Consider the following 24,559-nt stretch of genomic DNA (forward strand, 5'->3'; position numbering starts at 1 on the left):
TACCTTGTCAATTTAGGGAACCTTGCAATCTTAACAATACTGAAAATTCCAATCCATTAACATGGAATGTCTCTCCCGTTTATTTAGATCTTTTAAAATTTATCTTAGCAATGTTTTGTGGTTTTCAGTATACAAATTTTGTACTTCTTTTGCTAAATTTCTTCTTAAGTATTTTATTCTTTTTGATGTTGTTAGGAATGTTTTCCTGATAGTTTTCTTAATTGCATTTTTGGATTGTTCATTGCTAATGTACAGAAATACAAATAATTTTGGTATATGGATCTTGTGTCTTGTGACCTTGCTAAGTTCATTTATTAATTTTAGTAGTGTGTGTTTGTGCGTATTCCTTAGGATTTTCTAAATATAAATCATGTTGTCTGCAAATTAAGACAGTTTTTACTACTTTCTTTCTAATCTGAATGGCTTTAAAATAATTTTGTTGTTTTTGCACTGGTTAGAATCTGCAGTACAATGCAGTACAATGATGAATAGAAGTGATGACAGTGGACACTCTGGTCTTGTTTCTGATCTTAGAGGAAAAGTATTCAGTCTGTCATGATTACATATATTAGTTAAAGGTTTTTCATAGATGTTCTTTATCAGGTTAGGAAAGTTTCCTTCTAATCCTAGTTTGTTGAGTGCTTTTATCATGACAGGGTGTTGAATTTTATCAAATGCTTTTCCTGTATCTTTTGAGATGATTATGTGTATTTTGTCCTTTATTCTATTAATATGGTATTTTTAATTGTTTTGTGGGCTTTTTTTTTTAAGACACACTTATTCAGTGTCATGATCAGACTATTACATTTAGCAATCAACAGCATGGGTGCAAAAAAAAAAAATCAACATTAAAACCCTTTGTTGGAATGCTTTACACCTTCCACAGAACAGAAACTAAAATAACCTGTTATACAATTAGTCACAAATACAGTCCTCGAATATATACACTACCAAACGTAAAATAGATAGCTAGTGGGAAGCAGCCGCATAGCACAGGGAGATCAGCTCGGTGCTTTGTGACCACCTAGAGGGGTGGGATAGGGAGGGTGGGAGGGAGGGAGATGCAAGAGGGAAGAGATATGGGGACATATGTATATGTATAACTGATTCACTTTGTTATAAAGCAGAAACTGACACACGATTGTAAAGCAATTATACTCTAATAAATATGTTTAAAAAAAAGTTATACAAATATAAAACAACAACAACAACAAAAAAAAACAACAAATACAGTCCTCGAGTTCTTTTTGCCCATACACATGAGTATTGTCTAAAACGTCTTATTTGTAGCAGCTAGGCCCTGCCACCACTGTGCTTGTCTGAATTCACAAATCTGTTATAACCTGTAGCTTCCCTGTCACTTCTCTGGCTCTCCTCTCCTGCAAAGATTTGTTTCCTGGCAGTAATTAAAACCTTCTGCCACTGCCATAGCTACTGCTGCCACTGGAACCTCCAGAGCCACCTTGGTTTCATGGTTTGGCAAAGTATTGGCTTCCACCACCACAGGGGCCAGAACTTGTGCCTCCAAAGTTTCCTCCTTTTGTGGGTCCAAAATTTGAAGATTGATTGTTGTAATTGCCAAAGTCACTGTAGCTTCCACCACCTCCAAAATTGCCTCCATCATTACCAAATCCATTATAGCCATCCTGCTGCCACCATATCCACCACCACCTCGGCTGCCACCAAAGCCACCTCGACCACTGAAGTTTCCTCCACAACCAAAGTTGTCACTCCCACCAAAACCACATCTGCGACCACCATCAAAGTTTCCAGAACCACTGTGATTTCTTTGGCTGGATGAAGCACCAGCCGTCTCTTGCTTAGATAGGGCTTTCCTTACTTCACAGTTGTGGCCATTCACAGTGTGGTATTTCTGAATGACAATCTTGTCTACGGAGTCATGGTCATCAAAGGTTACAAAAGTAAAGCCTCTCTTTTTGCCACTGCCTTGGTCAGTCATGATTTCAATCACTTCGATTTTCCCATACTGTTCAAAATAATCTCTTAGGTGATGTTCTTCAGTGTCTGTTTTAATGCCACCAACAAAAAACTTTTTCACAGTTAAGTGGGTACCAGGTCTTTGAGAATCTTGAGACGGCCCTCTTTGGTTCCCCAACTCTTCCATCCACCTTGTGTGGCCTTGCATTCATGGCTGCATCCACCTCATCCACAGTGGCATACGTAACAAACCTGAAGCCTCTGGAGCGCTTGGTGTTTGGATCCCTCATTACCACACAGTCTGTGAGTGTTCCCCATTGCTCAGAATGGCTCCTCAGACTCGCATCGGTTGTTTCAAAGTTCAGACCTTCAATGAAGAGCTTCCGCAGCTGTTCAGGCTCTTTGGGAGACTCTGACTTAGACATGACGGCAGTAGAGGGGGGAGACTTCAACGATGCTTACTCGGCAGGATCCATGGGCAGAAAGCTTAATTGTTTTTTTTTAAGATTTTTTTGATGTGGACCATTTTTAAAGTCTTTATTGAATTTGTCACAATATTGCTTCTGTTTTATGTTTTGGTTTTTTGGCCGCGAGGCATGTGGGATCATGGCTCCCTGACCAGGGATCGAACCTGCACCCCCTGCATTGGAAGGCGAAATCTTAACCACTGGACCACCAGGGGAGTCTCTAATTGTTTTTAATACTTCTCCAATTTGCATTTCTGGAACAAATCCAACTTTGTTGTGTTTTATAATCATTTTTATATATTGCTGAATTCAGTGTGCTAATGCTTTTTAAGATTTCTTGCAGGGCTTCCCTGGTGGCACAGTGGTTAAGAATCCGCCTGCCAATGCAGGCGACACGGGTTCGAGCCCTGGTCCGGGAAGATCCCACATGCTGCGGAGCAACTAAGCCCGTGTACCACAACTACTGAGCCTGCGCTCTATAGCCTGCAAGCCACAACTTCTGAGCCCACATGCCACAGTTACTGAAGCCTGCATGCCTAGAGCCCGTGCTCCGCAACAAGAGAAGCCACCGCAATGAGAAGCCCACGCACTGCAATGAAGAGTAGCCCCCGCTCGCCACAACTAGAGAAAGCCCACGTGCAGCAACAAAGACCCAATGCAGCCAAAATAAATAAAAAAAAATAAAATAAACTTAATAAAAAAAAAAAAAAAAAGATTTCTTGCATGTGTATTCAGGAGGGATATCAGTCTGTAGTTTTCTTTTCTTCTGATGTCTTTATATGTGTCTTTGGTATCAGAGTAATACGGGCTTCACAGAAGGAATTGGGAAGCACTTCCCTCCTCCTCATTTGTTGAAAGAGTCTGTAAAGAATTGGTGTGATTTTTTTCCTTTAAATAGTTGATCCAATTTACCACAAAAGTCACATGAGCCTGGGCTTTTTGTGTGTGGGGGTGGGGGGTGGGGGGGACGATTTAAATTGCTGAATCCATTTCTTTACTTTTTAAAAATCTATTTGCATATCATAATTTTTTGGTGAATACTGCTCATATTAGATAATACAGTTGACCCTTGAACAACATGGGTTTGAATTGCATGGGTCTCCTTATACATGGATTTTCTTCAATAGTAAATACCACAGTACTACACGGTTGGTTGAATCTGTGGATGCATATACGGAGGAACTGCAGATGCAGAGGAATGGCGAATACGGATAGCTGTCTATAAAGTTATATGCGGATTTTCAACTGCATGGAGGATCAGCGCCCCAACCCCCCGTGTTGAGCAAGGGTCAACTGTATGTTTTAACAATTCTCGATTCTGATTTTGCCTCCTGATGGTTGCTACCATTATTTTCTTGGTTGTTTACTAACTTGCCTGAACGAAGTTTATGACCTCTGTCTCCACTATAATGTGGGGCTGCTGATGTCTCTGCTAAGACTTTTTTCTCTTGCTTTTATTTTTAAAGACTAGCTTCCTCAGGGTTGCTCCTATATCTGCATAGCTCAGTGTTAAGGTTTTGCTCAAACACCTCCAGCCAGTATATGTCCATTATCTGTTGATGAGTCTGTGGGCAGACTGGGGAACACATTCAAGCTTCAAACTGTTTGCAAGTCTGCTCCAGCTTTTATTTTCTCCTGGTCTCTGTTGCTTCTCATAGGCATGTAGGCCAGGGATGTGTGGGCATGTACACAGGATATGTGGATTGCCTATCAAGTCCACTATGGCTGTCTCCCTTCCTGGATTTCCCTGTTACATCCCCTGGTAGTCTGCTGGCCCAGTGCCTGCCTCAAACAGTCCTGCAACCTCAGGCTAGCAGTCCTTCTTACCCACTTGCCACTGAGATCTGACAATGCTCTAAATCAAGTGACTTCCTTTCAGCAGCAGCAGCGGCAGCAGCAAAGCGGCTAGCTTTTATTTTACAGCCTGCCTCACCATGGTGGAACTACTGTGCCAACAAAGCTGGAGTGGGGAGTGGTGGTGGTGATAAGTGGTAAGTTGGAGCAAGTCCAGTGTATTAGTCAGGATTCTCCAGAGAAACAGAACCAATAGGATATAGATAGATAGATGGACAGATAGATAGAGACTTATTATGAGAGATTGGCTCACATGATTAGGGAGGCTGAGAAGTCCCATAGTCTGTTGTCTGCAAGCTGGAGGTCCAGGAAAGCTGATGGTGCAGTTCCGGTCCAAACTCAAAGGCCTGAGAACCACGGGAGCCAATAGTGTAGTCCAAGTCTGAGTTTGAAGGACCATGAACCAGGAGCATCAACATCTGAGGGCAGGAGAAGATGGATGTCCCAGCTCAAGCTGAGCAAATTTGCCCTTCCTCTGCATTTTTGGCCCTCAGTGGATTGAATGATATCTACCCGTACTGATGGGGAGATCTTCTTTACTCATTTTACTGATTCAAATGCTAATCTCTTCCAGAAACACCCTCACAGATACACTCAGAAATAATGTTTTATCAGCTATCTGTGCATCCTTCAGTTCAATCAAGTTGACACAGAAAATTAACCATCACACTCAGGCAAGTACACCATAGACTTGCTCTGTTCTTACCCAAAGTTCAGAAGTTCTAGGTTTGTTCTAGCCTTGGGTCAATTTCCAGAGTGTTGAAGTGGTTGTTTTTGACAATTTGTTCAACTTTTTAGTTGCTCTGCACAGAGGCGTAAATCCCCTAAACTCAAGAATTTATTTACTCAAATACAGGAGGATTTTCTTCATCAAGGTCAAAGAAACTCTTCCAACTGAGGAAGACATCAGTCTCTGACCAGCATCAGTGCAAGATACAATAGTAATATTGACCTGGAGATTTTTCTACTGTTTTACAATACAGCCTTTGATCCAAACATATGAAGAAGGGAACTAATATTTAATAGAAAATGGACATCAGCTTTGGTGTACACTTTGCTGATATGATTTGAACTTGGAGCCATGTGGGCAAATCTAGATGGCAGAAGAAGCAAATGTCTGGGTCATATGTCTGGGGAATGAGAAAGAGAAATTAGGAAAGAAAGAGAGAGAGGAGAATATGAAAGGAGTCTAATGATTTTTCTGAAGGGCTCTTTATACCCAGATAGATTTTCCAATTATTTTGTAAATCCTTCAAAAGCAAGAACAGTCTTTCATGTGTTGTAAAATGCTTTAATGTAATGTCAGTACTGCACATGTGTTAAATTAAAATACTGTAATATTCACTAGCTCCGATGGTCTGGGTAGTACTGAAGGCTAGGTTTGTTAGTATTTTATGGCCATGAAGCCAAATTCTAACTCTGTAATGTAATGTTAGTGTGTCCTCCTCAATCTAGAAGATGGGGCATTGAGACACTGACACTAACAAAATTTCAGCCACACAGGAGTCAGACTTTCTGACCTTCAGTTATGTAAACAATATCTAAAAGCAGGCATGTTAGGAGCCAAAGATCGATGAGCTCCCAGAATGCTGAGTATTTGTTATATAATGTGGAATAGCATCTAGGAATATCTATACCATTTTTAAAATACTCAGGAGACTTAAATTTGTTAAAAATCATTGAATTATACACCGAAACGGGTGAATTATATGATATGTAAAATATACCTCAATAATGTCACTAAAAATACCCAGGAGACTGAGAAAAAAACATATTTTTCAAATATGGAGTTTGAAAAATATACAGATGCAAAATAAAGTCAATTATAGTCCTAAGAAAAGGCAATCTGTTAGGTATTACAGATATTTAATTCAAACACGTGTCTTACACAGCTGCATTTTAAGGTAGGTGAAACAAGCCACTTTAGAAATAAATGTATTAATGAAATGTTAGATGCAATTAGAACTCTAGCTATTCAGGAATAAAATTTTCAACAAATCCTTTTTTTAAATTTTTCTTGAACTTTTACTATCACTTATATTTTCAGAAATTTGCAGCTCATGTAACTAACCTATGAATGACTTTCACCTTGACCACAGATTTATTTGTATGGAAAAACACAACAGTATTTGCTAAGTATATGCAATATCTTCCACCTAATTAGTACCTCAGGGCAGGTTGTTTATAAACAGAAAACAATAAGGGACACGTTAAATATCCCCAGCAGTACTCTCTGCATACTATCAGCTTTAGAAATAAAGAAGACAGTTTGCATTTTAAGCAATAAACCAGGTAGCTACCAGACTGCCATTAAGTACAAGGAATCCAACTAGAAAAATGTGGGATTCATGGGGAAATAACATTATCTGCAGCTTTATACACTGGACAAATGAACATGGTTCCCTTTAGCTTCAAATTAGAAATATGTGTAGAGGGCAACATGGAAATACATACTATTATTTCTGTTTTTGATATTAATTTAAAAAAGAATGTTACTAAAAGTGTTTCACAGTTGATACTAAATACATCTCAACTTTGCACATCCCCCACCTTCCTACAATCACTGCCAAGTGACTACCTAGTATCCATTTACTGGGATCACAATAGAAATCAGCCATTAATTAGGGAGCATTTGGCTCAAGGGACCTGTAATGGGTTGCAGAGAATTGCACATCATGCTTCACATGCAGATGAGGTTGCCATCTGGTGGATTTTCTCTAACTATAAGCTAACAACATTTATAGGTAAAAGCAGAGTAATCGGAGATAGGGCAAGATGGCGGAAGAGTAAGACGCGAAGATCACCTTCCTTCCCACAGACACATTAGAAATACATCTACACGTGGAACTGCTCCTACAGAACACCCACTGAACGCTGGCAGAAGACGTCAGACCTCCCAAAAGACAAGAAACTCCCCACGCACTTGGGTAGGACAAAAGAAAAAAGAAATAACAGAGACAAAAGAATAGGGACGGGACCTGCACCAGTGGGATGGAGCCATGAAGGAGGAAAGGTTTCCACGCACTAGGAAGCCCCTTCGCGGGCGGAGACTGCGGGTGGCAGAGGGGGGAAGCTTTGGAGCCACGGAGGAGAGCGCAGCCACAGGGGTGCGGAGGGCAAAGCGGAGAGATTCCCATATGGAGGATGGGTGCCGAGCAGCACTCACCAGCCTGAGAGGCTTGTCTGCTCACCCGCTGGGGCGGGCAGGGGCTGGGAGCTGAGGCTTGGGCTTCGGAGGTCGGATCCCAGGGAGAGGACTGGGGTTGGTGGCGTGAACACAGCCTGAAGGGGTTAGTGCACCACAGCTAGCTGGGAGGGAGACCGGGAAAAAGTCTGCAGCTGCCGAAGAGGCAAGAGACTTTTTCTTCCCTCTTTGCTTGCTGGTGCGCGAGGAGAGGGGATTCAGAGTGCCGCCTAAACAAGCTCCAGAGACGGGCGTGAGCCGCGGCTATCAGCACGGACCCCAGAGACGGGCATGAGATGGTAAGGCTGCTGCTGCCGCCACCAAAAAGCCTGTGTGCGAGCACAGGTCACTCTCCACACCGCCCCTCCCGGGAGCCGGTGCAGCCCACCGCTGCCAGGCTCCCGTGATCCGGGGACAACTTCCCCTGGAGAACGCACGGCACGCCTCAGGCTGCTGCAATGTCACGCCGGCCTCTGCCGCCGCAGGCTCGCCCCGCATCCATACCCCTCCCTCCCCCCGGCCTGAGTGAGCCAGAGCCCCCGAAGCAGCTGCTCCTTTAACGCCGTCCTGTGTGAGTGGAAAAACAGACGCCCTCAGGCGACCTACACACAGAGGCGGGTCCAAATCCAAAGCTGAACCCCGGGAGCTGTGCGAACAAAGAAGAAAAAGGGAAATCTCTCCCAGCAGCCTCGGAAGCAGCGGATTAAAACTCCACAAACAATTTGATGTGCCTGCATCTGTTGAATACCTGAATACACAACGAATCATCCCAAATTCAGGAGGTGGACTTTGGCAGCAGGATATATTAATTTTTCCCCTTTTCCTTTTTTGTGAATGTATATGTGTATGCTTCTGGGTGAGATTTTGTCTGTATAGCTTTGCTTTATAATAGCTTTATTCTATTTCATTTTATTTTATCCTCTTTCTTTCTTTCTATTTTTTCTCCCTTTTACTCTGAGCCGTGTGGATGAAAGGCTCTTGGTGCTCCAGCCAGGCATCAGGGCTGTGCCTGTGAGGTGTGAGAGCCAACTTCAGGACACTGGTCCACAAGAGACCTCCCAGCTCCACGTAATACCAAACGGTGAAAATCTTTCAGAGATCTCCATCTCAACATCAAGACCCAGCTTCACTCAACGACCAGCAAGCTACAGTGCTGGACACCCTATGCCAAACAACTAGCAAGACAGGAACACAGCCCCATCCATTAGCAGAGAGGCTGCCTAAAATCATAATAAGGCCACAGACACCCCAAAATACACCACCAGACGTGGACGTGCCCACCAGAAAGACAAGATCCAGCCTCATCCACCAGAACACAGGCACTAGTTCCCTCCACCAGGAAGCCTACACAACCCACTGAACCAACCTTAGCCACTGGGGACAGATACAAAAAACAACGGGAACTACAAACCTGCAGCCTGTGAAAAGGAGACCCCAAACACAATAAGATAAGCAAAATGAGACGACAGAAAAACACAAAGCAGATGAAGGAGCAGGGTCAAAACACACCAGACCTAACAAATGAAGAGGAAATAGGTAGTCTACCTGAAAAAGAATTCAGAATAATGATAGTAAGGATGATCCAAAATCTTGGAAACAGAATAGACAAAATGCAAGAAACATTTAACAAGGACGTAGAAGAACTAAAGAGGAACCAAGCAACGATGAAAAACACAATAAATTAAATTAAAAATACTCTAGATGGGATCAATAGCAGAATAACTGAGGCAGAAGAACGGATAAGTGACCTGGAAGATAAAATGGTGGAAATAACTACTGCAGAGCAGAATAAAGGAAAAAGAATGAAAAGTACTGAGGACAGTCTCAGAGACCTCTGGGACAACATTAAACGCACCAACATTCGAATTATAGGGGTCCCAGAAGAAGAAGAGAAAAAGAAAGGGACTGAGAAAATATTTGAAGAGATTATAGTTGAAAACTTCCCTAATATGGGAAAGGAAATAGTTAATCAAGTCCTGGAAGCACAGAGAGTCCCATACAGGATAAATCCAAGGAGAAACACGCCAAGACACATATTAATCAAACTATCAAAAATTAAATATAAAGAAAACATATTAAAAGCAGCAAGGGAAAAACAACAAATAACACACAAGGGAATCCCCATAAGGTTAACAGCTGATCATTCAGCAGAAACTCTGCAAGCCAGAAGGGAGTGGCAGGATATACTTAATGTGATGAAGGAGAAAAACCTACAACCAAGATTACTCTACCCAGCAAGGATCTCATTCAGATTTGATGGAGAAATTAAAACCTTTATAGACAAGCAAAAGCTGAGAGAGTTCAGCACCACCAAACCAGCTTTACAACAAATGCTAAAGGAACTTCTCTAGGCAAGAAACACAAGAGAAGGAAAACACCTACAATAACAAACCCAAAACATTTAAGAAAATGGGAATAGGAACATACATATCAATAATTACCTTAAATGTAAATGGATTAAATGCTCCAACCAAAAGACACAAGCTTGCTGAATGGATACAAAAACAAGACCCATATACATGCTGTCTACAAGAGACCCACTTCAGACCTAGAGACACATACAGACTGAAAGTGAGGGGATGGAAAAAGACATTCCATGCAAATGGAAATCAAAAGAAAGCTGGAGTAGCAATTCTCATATCAGACAAAATAGACTTTAAAATAAAGAATATTACAAGAGACAAAGAAGGACACTATATAATGATCAAGGGATTGATCCAAGAGGAAGGTATAACAATTGTAAATATTTATGCACCCAACATAGGAGCACCTCAATATATAAGGCAAATGCTAACAGCCATAAAAGGGGAAATCGACAGCAACACAATCATAGTAGGGGACTTTAACACCCCACTTTCACCAATGGACGGATCATCCAAAATGAAAATAAATAAGGAAACACAAGCTTTAAATGATACATTAAACAAGATGGACTTAATTGATATTTATAGGACATTCCACCCAAAAACAACAGAATACACATTTTTCTCAAGTGCTCATGGAACATTCTCCAGGATAGATCATATCTTGGGTCACAAATCAAGCCTTGGTAAATTTAAGAAAATTGAAATCATATCAAGTATCTTTTCTGACCACAACGCTATGAGACTAGATATCAATTACAGGAAAAGATCTGTAAAAAATACAAACACATGGAGGCTACACAATACACTACTTAATAACGAAGTGATCACTGAAGAAATCAAAGGGGAAATCAAAAAATACCTAGAAACAAATGACAATGGAGACACGACGACCCAAAACCTATGGGAGGCAGCAAAAGCAGTTCTAAGAGGGAAGTTTATAGCAATACAATCCTACCTCAAGAAACAGGAAACATCTCGAATAAACAACCTAACCTTGCACCTAAAGTAATTAGAGAAAGAAGAACAAAAAAACCCCAAAGCTAGCAGAAGGAAAGAAATCATAAAGATCAGAGCAGAAATAAATGAAAAAGAAATGAAGGAAACAATAGCAAAAATCAATGAAACTAAAAGCTGGTTCTTTGAGAAGATAAACAAAATTGATAAACCATTAGCCAGACTCATCAAGAGAAAAAGGGAGAAGACTCAAATCAATAGAATTAGAAATGAAAAAGGAGAAGTAACCACTGACACTGCAGAAATACAAACGATCATGAGCGATTACTACAAGCAACTCTATGCCAATAAAATGGACAACCTGGAAGAAATGGACAGATTCTTAGAAATGCACAACCTGCTGAGACTGAACCAGGAAGAAACAGAAAATATGAACAGACCAATCACAAGCACTGAAATTGAAACTGTGATTAAAAATCTTCCAACAAACAAAAGCTCAGGACCAGATGGCTTCACAGGCGAATTCTATCAAACATTTAGAGAAGAGCTAACACCTATCCTTCTCAAACTCTTCCAAAATATTGCAGAGGGAGGGACACTCCCCAACTCATTCTACGAGGCCACCATCATCCTGATACCAAAACCAGACAAAGATGTCACAAAGAAAGAAAACTACAGGCCAATATCACTGATGAACATAGATGCAAAAATCCTCAACAAAATACTAGCAAACAGAATCCAACAGCACATTAAAAGGATCATACACCATGATCAAGTGGGGTTTATTCCAGGAATGCAAGGATTCTTCAATATATGCAAATCAATCAACGTGATACATCATATTAACAAATTGAAGGAGAAAAACCATATGATCATCTCAATAGATGCAGAGAAAGCTTTCAACAAAATTCAACACCCATTTATGATAAAAGCCCTGCAGAAAGTAGGCATAGAGGGAACTTTCCTCAACATAATAAAGGCCATATATGACAAACCCACAGCCAACATCGTCCTCAATGGTGAAAAACTGAAACCATTTCCACTAAGATCAGGAACAAGACAAGGTTGCCCACTCTCACCACTATTATTCAACATAGTTTTGGAAGTGTTAGCCACAGCAATCAGAGAAGAAAAAGATATAAAAGGAATCCAAATCGGAAAAGAAGAAGTAAAGCTGTCACTGTTTGCAGATGACATGATACTATACATAGAGAATCCTAAAGATGCTACCAGAAAACTACTAGAGCTAATCAATGAATTTGGTAAAGTAGCAGGATACAAAATTAATGCACAGAAATCTCTTGCATTCCTATACACCAATGATGAAAAATCTGAAAGTGAAATTAAGAAAACACTCCCGTTTTCCATTGCAACAAAAAGAATAAAATATCTAGGAATAAACCTACCTAAGGAGACAAAAGACCTGTATGCAGAAAATTATAGGACACTGATGAAAGAAATTAAAGATGATACAAATAGATGGAGAGATATACCATGTTCTTGGATTGGAAGAATCAACATTGTGAAAATGACTCTACTACCCAAAGCAATCTACAGATTCAATGCAATCCCTATCAAACTACCACTGGCATTTTTCACAGAACTAGAACAAAAAATTTCACAATTTGTATGGAAACACAAAAGACCCCGAATAGCCAAAACAATCTTGAGAACGAAAAATGGAGCTGGAGGAATCAGGCTCCCTGACTTCAGACTCTATTACAAAGCTACAGTAATCAAGACAGTTTGGTACTGGCACAAAAACAGAAATATAGATCAATGGAACAGGATAGAAAGCCCAGAGATAAACCCACGCCCATATGGTCACCTTATCTTTGATAAAGGAGGCAAGCATATACAGTGGAGAAAAGACAGCCTCTTCAATAAGTGGTGCTGGGAAAATTGGACAGGTACATGTAAAAGTATGAAATTAGAACACTCCCTGACACCATACACAAAAATAAACTCAAAATGGATTAAAGACCTAAGTGTAAAGCCAGACACTATCAAACTCTTAGAGGAAAACATAGGCAGAACACTCTATGACATAAACCACAGCAAGATCCTTTTTGACCCAGCTCCTAGAGAAATGGAAATAAAAACACAAATAAACAAATGGGACCTAATGAAACTTCAAAGCTTTTGCACAGCAAAGGAAACCATAAACAAGACCAAAAGACAACCCTCAGAATGGGAGAAAATATTTGCAAATGAAGCAACTGACAAAGGATTAATCTCCAAGATTTACAAGCAGCTCATGCAGCTCAATAACAAAAAATCAAACAACCCAATCCAAAAATGGGCAGAAGACCTAAATAGACATTTCTCCAAAGAAGATATACAGATTGCCAACAGACACATGAAAGAATGCTCAACATCATTAATCATTAGAGAAATGCAAATCAAAATTACAATGAGGTATCATCTCACACCGGTCAGAATGGCCATCATCAAAAAATCTAGAAACAATAAATGCTGGAGAGGGTGTGGAGAAAAGGGAACCCTCTTGCACTGTTGGTGGGAATGTAAATTGATACAGCCACTATGGAGAACAGTATGGAGGTTCCTTAAAAAACTACAAATAGAACTACCATACGACCCAGCCATCCCACTACTGGGCATATACCCTGAGAAAACCATAATTCAAAAAGAGTCATGTACCACAATGTTAATTGTAGCTCTGTTTACAATAGCCAGGACATGGAAGCAACCTAAGTGTCCATCATTGGATGAATGGATAAAGAAGATGTGGCACATATATACAATGGAATATTCCTCAGCCATAAAAAGAAATGAAATGGAGGTATTTGTAATGAGGTGGATGGAGTTAGAGTCTGTCATACAGAGTGAAGTAAGTCAGAAAGAGAAAAACAAATACAGTATGCTAACACATATATGGAATCTAAGGAAAAAAAAAAGGTCATGAAGAACCTAGTGGCAAGATGGGAATAAAGACACAGACCTACTAGAGAATGGACTTGAGGATATGGGGAGGGGGAGGGGTGAGATGTGACAGGGTGAGAGAGTGTCATGGACATATATACACTACCAAATGTAAAACAGATAGCTAGTGGGAAGCAGCCGCATAGCACAGGGAGATCAGCTCGGTGCTTTGTGACCACCTAGAGGGGTGGGATAGGGAGGGTGGGAGGGAGGGAGATGCAAGAGGGAAGAGATGTGGGGACATATGTATATGTATAACTGATTCACTTTGTTATAAAGCAGAAACTAACACACCATTGAAAAGCAATTATACTCCAATAAAGATGTTTAAAAAAAAAAAAGCAGAGTAATCCTTTTCTAGATGGGCAAAGCTGCCACTTTTAGAAAACATCTGGTTTCTTTTAACATTTATTAAGTGTCCATTTTGTGATTTTGCTCTGAATGGGTGCCTGTTTTTTGTAACTTAAATATGAGGGAAAAATACCACGAAAGCAAGTATATTAAAACTTCAGATTTAAAAGGTAAAAAAATGTGGGATGAAAAAAGATATTCCATGCAAATAGTAACCAAAACAGAGCAGGAGTAGCTACACTTAGATAAAATAAACTTTCAGCTGAAGTCTGTCACAAGATACAAGAAAGTAATTATATCGTGATAAAAGGGTCAGTTCAGAAATGGCAATACAATAATAGTAGGGGACTTTAATATCCCACTTTCAATATTGCATAGGTCATCTAAATAGAAAATTAATAAGGAAAGAGTGGTTCTGAACAACACTATAGACCAAATGGACCTAACAGACATATACAAAATGTTCTATCCAACAGCACCAAAATACACATTCTTCTGAAGCACACATGGAATATTCTCCAGGATACATCTTATGTTGGGCCACAAAGCAAGTCTTAGTAAATTTAAGAAGATTGAAATCCTATCAAGTATCTTTTGCAACCACTAAGGCATAAAACTAGAAACCAATAACAGGAGGAAAACTGAAAAATTCACAAATGTGTGGAAATTAAATAACATACTCTTGAACAACCAATGAGTCAAAGAAGAAATCAAAAGGTAAATCAGAAACTGTCTTGAGACAAATGAAAACAAAAACACAACATACCAAAATTTATGGGATGTAGCAAAAGCAGTTCTAAGGGGGAAGTTCAAAACAATAAATACCTACATTAAGAAAAAAGAACGATCTCAAATAAACAACATAACTTTACACCTCCAGGAAATTAGAAAAAGAACAAACTTAGCCCAAAGTTAGCAGAAGGAAGAAAATAATAAAAATTAGGGCAGGAATAAATGAAATAGAGACTAGAATGACAATAATAAAAAAAAAATCAATGAAACTAAGAGTTGGTTTTTGAAAGATAAACAGAATTTACCAACCTTTAGATAGACTAACCAAAAAGAAAAGAGAGAGGATTCAAAAGGTAATAAATGTGACTTTTTTATTTAGCAAATTCTTGCTAAACAAAATTTTGTTACACTAATATTAAAAATGTCTAGAAATAAGATCTATGACATCACATTGGTTCTGTTTTAAATGTCAAAGTGACTTCTGATATTAAGTATGTCTTTACCTAACAGCCTTACCATGGGGATTCAGGAGCAGATATATGCCAGAACTATAAACAGTTCCTTCTCTAACTTACTCTAATACAAAATGACTGTTGATTCAGATATCACCACCCAGCTTATCTAGTTTTACTCTTCTCTCCTTCTTTTCCCTAATGAAACTCTCCAAAAATGATCTCCCATGTATTGACATATGACATCTATCCTTTAGAAGGCGTGACAGTTGCTGAAAACAATGTGTTATGAAACTGGTTGCATTTTTACACATAGGCTAATTAGTTAACTGAATTCTCCCTCATGGCCATTAGTCAGCTGTCTCACAACTACATATTATTTACTTATTTATTTATTTATTTATTTTAAATTTTTATTTATTTATTTATTTATTTATTTATTTAAATTTTTGGCTGTGTTGGGTCTTTGTTTCTGTGCAAGGGCTTTCTCCAGTTGCGGCGAGCGGGGACCACTCCTCATCGCGGTGCGTGGGCCTCTCACTGCCGCGGCCTCTCCCGCTGCGGAGCACAGGCTCCAGACGCGCAGGCTCAGTAGTTGTGGCTCACGGGCCCAGTCACTCCGCGGCATGTGGGATCCTCCCAGACCAGAGCTCAAACCCGTGTCCTCTGCACTGGCAGGCGGACTCTCAACCACTGCGCCACCAGGGAAGCCCCATATTATTTATTGATCATAAAGCAGAACAGGTAAAAAAGAACATGGGCCTTGGAGTCGGATCTGGATTAAAATCCTATCTCTGTTGTTTCTAAGTTATTTCTCCTTCATAAATTTGTTTTCTGAGACTCATTCCTCAGCTGTTAGAAAAAGAAGTGGGGGGAAATGATGCTACAGGGATAGTATTGGGTTGTTGTAGGGATGAGAGCACCTACCGAATAGATTTTTAATACATCTCAGTAAATATGAGAAGTGGGTATTTTGTTTGTTTGTTTGTTGTTGTGTGTGTGTTTTTTTTCTTTTACTGAAGCCCTATCTACTTTTCCACCCTGATGATTTCAATTAACACTACCATGTTTGCATGAAATAACCTACATCAAAGTTAGTTTAAAAAAAGAAATCAGCAAGCAAATACATACATATGTATATACATAAAATATCAATACAAATTTAATACAAATATTAATACAAATGTAGTGACTACTCCAGGAAATATGACATCACAATTGCAAACGTGATGTTATATGAATGGGTATTTGTGACTTGTGATAAAATTTCCTTTACAGTAAGATGATGCAAATAGTTTTTGTATGTATAGGTGAGGCAACGAGCTCTGGAAACCAGTTAGATGACAAGAATAGGCTCTGGTAATGCAGATACTAATGTTGAAAATACATGTGAAGAGTTATATATTTCATGAAATAGGAGGGGATAAAAGCAACACAGCTAAATCAATGTATTTATATAATGGAACTTAATTATTTTACTAAATTGAAATTTTAAATAACCTAAGTAGATATTTAACTCATTCATTTACATCCCTAAACATTTTTATAATCCAGTTGACAAGAAAAACTTTTTGATATCTTCTTATTGAGGTCTCCTTATATTTGAGGATATATAACACATGCTGATGACTACACAATCTGCATCTCTAGCCCAGCCCTTTCTCTTGAACTCCAGGCTCAGATACCTAAATATCTCCTAGACTTCTCTACTACCATGTTCCACAAAAGAGACAGCAGAGCTAAATGGTTAGGAGTGCAGACTAGGGGTTAAATAGACTGGGTCCAACTCCTGATTCCATCATTTACCATCTGTGTAACTTTGGACAAGTTACTTCATTTCTCTGATCCTCAGTTTCCTCATTTGTAAAATGGGGATAAAAATAGTACTGATCTTATAGGATTCGTGTGAAAATTAAATGAAATATATACCTAGTACACTTGGCTGAATGTACTCTATTAAACAATCAATAAGTTATACATTCCACTATAAGAAACACATGCACATATATCTCATTGAAACCAGTAATTTTTTCCCTTGGTGTGCCTTAGCTGGCAGCTCTTTTTCTAGACTTGCTGTACCTGAACTGGTTTTAATGATGTTTTGCAGCAGTTGTCAAAGGTTAGCATGTATGAAGAGTATACAAAGAAACACATATATATGGAACGTTACCTACAAAATTCATTCTGTTTATACTGCAAGTTGGCAAAACAGAAAAATCAAAATATTTTGCATCATTCACATGGTATTTGTCACATAATACCATATACAATATAGCAGTTCTTTTGTATATGTCTTACCTTCAACACTAGATTATGAGCTTCTTGATAAACAGCAGTTTAGGCATTTTTTTTTAATGTCTGAAACATTTATATTAACATATTTCCATACAAATAACCCAATGAAAGTTTAGTATTAGTTGTTTTGTTTGTTTGTTTTTTTATACCGCAGGTTCTTATTAGGCATCAGTTTTATACACATCAGTGTATACATGTCAATCCCAATCGCCCAATTCAGCACACCACCATCCCCACCCCACCGCAGTTTTCCCCCCTTGGTGTCCATATGTCCGTTCTCTACATCTGTGTCTCAACTTCTGCCCTGCAAACCGGCTCATCTGTACCATTTTTCTAGGTTCCACAAACATGCGTTAATATACGATATTTGTTTTTCTCTTTCTGACTTACTTCACTCTGTATGACAGTCTCTAGATCCATCCACGTCTCAACAAATGACTCAATTTCGTTCCTTTTTATGGCTGAGTAATATTCCATTGTATATATGTACCACTCTTCTTTATCCATTCGTCTGTTGATGGGCATTTAGGTTGCTTCCATGACCTGGCTATTGTAAATAGTGCTGCAATGAACATTCGGGTGCATGTGTCTTTTTGAATTACGGTTTTCTCTGGGTATATGCCCAGTAGTGGGATTGCTGGGTCATATGGTAATTCTATTTTTAGTTTTTTAAGGAACCTCCATATTGTTCTCCATAGTGGCTGTATCAATTTACATTCCCACCAACAGTGCAAGAGGGTTCCCTTTTCTCCACACCCTCTCCAGCATTTGTTGTTTGTAGATTTTCTGATGATGCCCATTCTAACTGGTGTGAGGTGATACCTCATTGTAGTTTTGATTTGCATTTCTCTAATAATTATTGATGTTGAGCACCTTTTCATGTGCTTCGTGGCCGTCTGTATGTCTTCTTTGGAGAAATGTCTATTTAGGTCTTCTGCCCATTTTTGGATTGGGGTGTTTGTTTCTTTAATATTGAGCTGAATGAGCTGTTTATATATTTTGGAGATTAATCCTTTGTCCGTTGATTCGTTTGCAAATATTTTCTCCCATTCTGAGGGTTGTCTTTTTGTCTTGTTTATGGTTTCCTTTGCTGTGCAAAAGCTTTGAAGTTTCATTAGGTCCCATTTGTTTATTTTTGTTTTTATTTCCATTACTCTAGGAGGTGGATCCAGAAAGATCTTGCTGTGATTTATGTCAAAGAGTGTTCTTCCTATGTTTTCCTCTAAGAGTTTTATAGTGTCCAGTCTTACATTTAGGTCTCGAATCCATTTTGAGTTTATTTTTGTATATGGTGTTAGGGAATATTCTAATTTCATTCTTTTACATGTAGCTGTCCAGTTTTCCCAGCACCACTTATTGAAGAGACTGTCTTTTCTCCATTGTATATCTTTGCCTCCTTTGTCATAGATTAGTTGACCATAGGTGCATGGGTTTATCTCTGGGCTTTCTATCTTGTTCCATTGATCTATGTTTCTGTTTTTGTGCCAGTACCATATTGTCTTGATTACTGTAGCTTTGTAGTATAGTCTGAATTCAGGGAGTCTGATTCCTCCAGCTCTGGTTTTTTCCCTCAAGACTGCTTTGGCTATTCGGGGTCTTTTGTGTCTCCATACAAATTTTAAGATGATTTGTTCTAGTTCCGTAAAAAATGCCATTGGTAATTTGATAGGGATTGCATTGAATCTGTAGATTGCTTTGGGTAGTATAGTCATTTTCACAATGTTGATTTTTCCAACCCAAGAACGTGGTATATCTCTCCATCTGTTGGTATCATCTTTAATTTCTTTCATCAGTGTCTTATAGTTTTCTGCATACAGGTCTTTTGTCTCCCTAGGTAGGTTTATTCCTAGGTATTTTATTCTTTTTGTTGCAATGGTAAATGGGAGTGTTTCCATAATTTCTCTTTCAGATTTTTCGTCATTAGTGTATAGGAATGCGAGAGATTTCTGTGCATTAATTTTGTATCCTGCAACTTTACCATATTCATTAATTAGCTCTAGCAGTTTTCTGGTGGCAGTTTTAGGGTTCTCTATGTATAATATCATGTCATTCGCAAACAGTGACAGTTTTACTTCTTCTTTTCCAATTTGTATTCCTTTTATTTCTTTTTCTTCTCTGATTGCCGTGGCTAGGACTTCCAGAACTATGTTGAATAATAGTGGTGAGAGTGGACATCCTTGTCTTGTTCCTGATCTTAGAGGAAATGCTTTCAGTTTTTCACCATTGAGAATGATGTTTGCTGTGGGTTTGTCATATATGGCCTTTATTATGTGGAGGTAGGTTCCCTCTATGCCCACTTTCTGGAGAGTTTTTATCATAAATGGATGTTGAATTTTGTCAAAAGCTTTTTCTGCATCTATTGAGATGATCATATGGTTTTTATTCTTCAATTTGTTAATATGGTGTATCACATTGATTGATTTGCGTATATTGAAGAATCCTTGCATTCCTGGGATAAATCCCACTTGATCGTGGTGTATGATCCTTTTAATGTGTTGTTGGATTCTGTTTGCTAGTATTTTGTTGAGGATTTTTGCATCTATATTCATCAGTGATATTGGTCTGTAATTTTCTTTTTTTGTAGTGTCTTTGTCTGGTTTTGGTATCAGGGTGATGGTGGCCTCGTAGAATGAGTTGGGGAGTGTTCCATCCTCTGCAATTTTTTGGAAGAGTTTGAGAAGGATAGGTGTTAGCTCTTCTCTAAATGTTTGATAGAATTCACCTGTGAAGCCATCTGGTCCTGGACTTTTGTTTGTTGGAAGATTTTTAATCACAGTTTCAATTTCATTGCTTGTGATTGGTCTGTTCATATTTTCTGTTTCTTCCTGGTTCAGTCTTGGAAGGTTATACTTTTCTAAGAATTTGTCCATTTCTTCCAGGTTGTCCATTTTATTGGCATAGAGTTGCTTGTAGTAGTCTCTTAGGATGCTTTGTATTTCTGCAGTGTCTGTTGTAACTTCTCCTTTTTCATTTCTGATTTTATTGATTTGAGTCCTCTCCCTCTTTTTCTTGATGAGTCTGGCTAATGGCTTATCAATTTTGTTTATCTTCTCAAAGAACCAGCTTTTAGTTTTATTGATCTTTGCTATTGTTTTCTTTGTTTCTATTTCATTTATTTCTGCTCTGATCTTTATGATTTCTTTCCTTCTGCTAACTTTGGGTTTTGTTTGTTCTTCTTTCTCTAGTTTCTTTAGGTGTAAGGTTAGATTATTTACTTGAGATTTTTCTTGTTTCTTTAGGTAGGCTTGTATAGCTATAAACTTCCCTCTTAGAACTGCTTTTGCTGCATCCCATAGATTTTGGGTCGTCGTGTTCTCATTGTCATTTGTCTCTAGGTATTTTTTGATTTCCTCTTTGATTTCTTCAGTGATCTCTTGGTTATTTAGTAACGTATTGTTTAGCCTCCATGTGTTTGTCTTTTTTACGTTTTTTTCCCTGTAATTCATTTCTAATCTCATAGCATCGTGGTCAGAAAAGATGCTTGATATGATTTCAATTTTCTTAAATTTACTGAGGCTTGATTTGTGACCCAAGATGTGATCTATCCTGGAGAATGTTCCGTGCGCACTTGAGAAGAACGTGTAATCTGCTGTTTTTGGATGGAATGTCCTATAAATATCAATTAAATCTATCTGGTCTATTGTGTCATTTAAAGCTTCTGTTTCCTTATTTATTTTCATTTTGGATGATCTGTCCATTGGTGTAAGTGAGGTGTTAAAGTCCCCCACTATTATCGTGTTACTGTCAATTTCCTCTTTTATGGCTGTTAGCAGTTGCCTTATGTATTGAGGTGCTCCTATGTTGGGTGCATATATATTTATAATTGTTATATCTTCTTCTTGGATTGATCCCTTGATCATTATGTAGTGTCTTTCTTTGTCTCTTGTAACATTCTTTACTTTAAAGTCTATTTTATCTGATATGAGTATAGCTACTCCAGCTTTCTTTTGATTTCCATTTGCATGGAATATCTTTTTCCATCCCCTCACTTTCAGTCTGTATGTGTCCCTGGGTCTGAAGTGGGTCTCTTGTAGACAGCATATATATGGGTCTTGTTTTTGTATCCATTCAGCAAGCTTGTGTCTTTTGGTTGGAGCATTTAATCCATTCACGTTTACGGTAATTATTGATATGTATGTTCCTATGACCATTTTCTTAATTGTTTTGGGTTTGTTTTTGTAGGTCCTTTTCTTCTCTTGTGTTTCCCACTTAGAGAAGTTCCTTTAGCATTTGTTGTAGAGCTGGTTTGGTGGTGCTGAATTCTCTTAGCTTTTGCTTGTGTGTAAAGCTTTTGATTTCTCCATCAAATCTAAATGAGATCCTTGCCAGGTAGAGTAATCTTGGTTGTAGGTTCTTCCCTTTCATCACCTTAAGTATATCATGCCACTCCCTTCTGGCTTGTAGAGTTTCTGCTGAGAAATCAGCTGTTAACCTTATGGGAGTTCCCTTGTATGTTATTTGTCGTTTTTCCCTTGCTGCTTTCAATAATTTTTCTTTGTCCTTAATTTTTGCCATTTTGATTACTATGTGTCTCGGTGTGTTTCTCCTTGGGTTTATCCTGTATGGGACTCTCTGCGCTTCCTGGATTTGGGTGGCTATTTCCTTTCCCACGTTAGGGAAGTTTTCGACTATAATCTCTTTAAATATTTTCTCTGGCCCTTTCTCTCTCTCTTTTCCTTCTGGGACCCCTATAATGCGAATGTTGTTGTGTTTAATGTTGTCCCAGAGGTCTCTTAGGCTGTCTTCATTTCTTTTCATTCTTTTTTCTTTAGTCTGTTCCGCAGCAGTGAATTCCACCATTCTGTCTTCCAGGTCACTTATCCGTTCTTCTGCCTCAGTTATTCTGCTATTGATTCCTTCTAGTGTAGTTTTCATTTCAGTTATTGTATTGGTCATCTCTGTTTGTTTGTTCTTTAATTCTTCTAGGTCTTTGTTAATCATTTCTTGCATCTTCTCAATCTTTGCCTCCATTCTTATTCCGAGGTCCTGGATCATCTGCAATATCATTATTCTGAATTCTTTTTCTGGATGGTTGCCTATCTCCACTTCATTTAGTTGTTTTTCTGGGGTTTTTTCTTGTTCCTTCATCTGATATATAGCCCTCTGCCTTTTCATCTTGATTATCTTTCTGTAACTGTGGGTTTTGGTCCACAGGCTGCAGGATTGTAGTTTTTCTTGCTTCTGCTGTCTGTCCTCTGGTGGTTGAGGCTATCTAAGAGGCTTGATGGGAGGCTCTGGTGGTGGGTAGAGCTGACTCAGTTTAGGCATTTTTAATATCCTTTCTCCCATAATGCTAATCACAATGCCCTGCAGAGAGTAGGTACTCAGTAGATATCAATCAAGTAAGAAAAAAGAAATATACTTTGTCCTTTTACAATAAAAAATGCAAATTTTTCAATCTTAAACAATTGGCAGGCTGAAATATATTTTATTAATCTTTGGGAGAATTAATTATTTAAATTCTCATTTCCTCTCCAGATTATTTCCTTTAATCCTAGACCAATTTTATAAATGTTCCAGACCTATGCATTCTTGATAGTTTGTTTGACTGAATATGTATTAAATCATCACAGGTTGCTATTATCTAGGAGTTTTTGTGAAAAAAGAACTGTGAAACATCAGCCATATTGCTTTAAAAAAAAACACGTTTAAAATTTATAGTAATGCCTTGGCAGGTTTCTCTCTATTCTCTTTCTCCTTTTATTCCATATCCTCTCTTACAAAATATTTGATGGTATATTTTGCAAAACAGTGAACTATTGGAATCAAAACTCCTGCTTGAAGTTCCAAATCATTAACCTTCAAATTCAAGTACCTAAGATGAACTATTTAGTATTAACACACTGAAAGAAAAGCAAAAAGCAGGGATAGTGTACAGAATTATGCCATGAATATAAATAAGTCTAGAGCACTTGGGAAGGGGAGGAATGGGAGAGGGAAAGGAAATGAGAATATTATGACTCTTCGGAGGCATTCTTCCGCCTTTCCTCCTCTTTACCTATTTAACCTTCCATTTTTACTGTTTAAGTTCACTTGTCAAATAATCACTAAACATGTATATGAAATAATTCACAAAACGTGTTTAGCACAGTTACCGACACACAGTAAACACTCAGTAAAGGTTAATAAATATTAGCGATTAGTATTATTATTGTGTGCAGTCCCACTTCTTGGCTCTTACTTTGACCTCTTTTCCCAAATTTACATACAGGCAGGGTGTGTGGTCAGGGTTGGAATAGAGGAGGACCAGGCAGACTTTTTTTTTTAATACTTAAGGTCTGTCTGAATAATATTTTTAAAATAGTGTCTGGAATTCACTCATTTCATGAAATCTACATTAAATTCCCGGCTCCATCTCTCCAATCAGGAGTCTTTCCAGGACTTTTCAGGAGTGCCTTCTTTAGTAGGCACTAAATGGCATACTTCTTAAGGTTCCCCAATGAGGGCAATTAATGTCTAGAGGCAATTTTTCATAAAAATACATTCTGTATCCAAAAACACTAGACAAGCCCGTATATCTTATGTTTGTGTATCCAGTTAAATTACCTATAATTTTAAGTATTTGAAAGTTGATATAACTCAGTTTTCTGTAGCAACAGACCTTTTACAGTACAGTGAATAGTCACATATATGGCTTACATATTATAGAACTACTTATTTCACGTTTCTCAGAAACAGACTTTCTTTTTGCAAGTGGGCTTCTTAGTCTTCCACCTTTAATGTTATTAGCTTGGACTGCATTATTTCTCCATATAGAGTGTGCTATAAGACTTCCAGTTAAAGAAGGCAGATTAGAAACATGCATTCATCTCTGCGCCTGCGTGAAGCTCCACTAAAATGACAGTAAAGGAATTTTTTTAAAAAGGTATAAATAGAGAAGGACAAAGAGAACAGGAGAGAAGACAACAGCAGACAAGCAAAGTTGACAAAACTTTAGAAGCTGGAAAGCAATAGATGAGATGAATGTTAAGCTTACTTAACAAACTGGAAAAAGCTGAAACCTAAGGTTGGTGGTGACGAGTT

The 24,559-nt window shown here is 38.5% G+C and overlaps 1 protein-coding gene and 1 pseudogene across 3 annotated transcripts in view; both read right to left on the bottom strand.

Annotated features, from left to right (window-relative positions):
- Positions 1-24,559, bottom strand: part of DCX (doublecortin) — a 364,207-nt gene that overhangs the window by 327,266 nt on the left and 12,382 nt on the right. The gene's annotated exons all lie outside the window — the stretch shown is intronic.
- Positions 1,384-2,741, bottom strand: LOC309653212 (heterogeneous nuclear ribonucleoprotein A1 pseudogene; annotated as a pseudogene). Its single transcript has one exon. The product of its transcript is annotated as a heterogeneous nuclear ribonucleoprotein A1 pseudogene (transcript).

The sequence above is a fragment of the Balaenoptera physalus genome (genome assembly GCF_965194825.1).
Source record: "Balaenoptera physalus genome assembly, chromosome: X".
Classification (NCBI taxonomy): domain Eukaryota; kingdom Metazoa; phylum Chordata; class Mammalia; order Artiodactyla; family Balaenopteridae; genus Balaenoptera; species Balaenoptera physalus.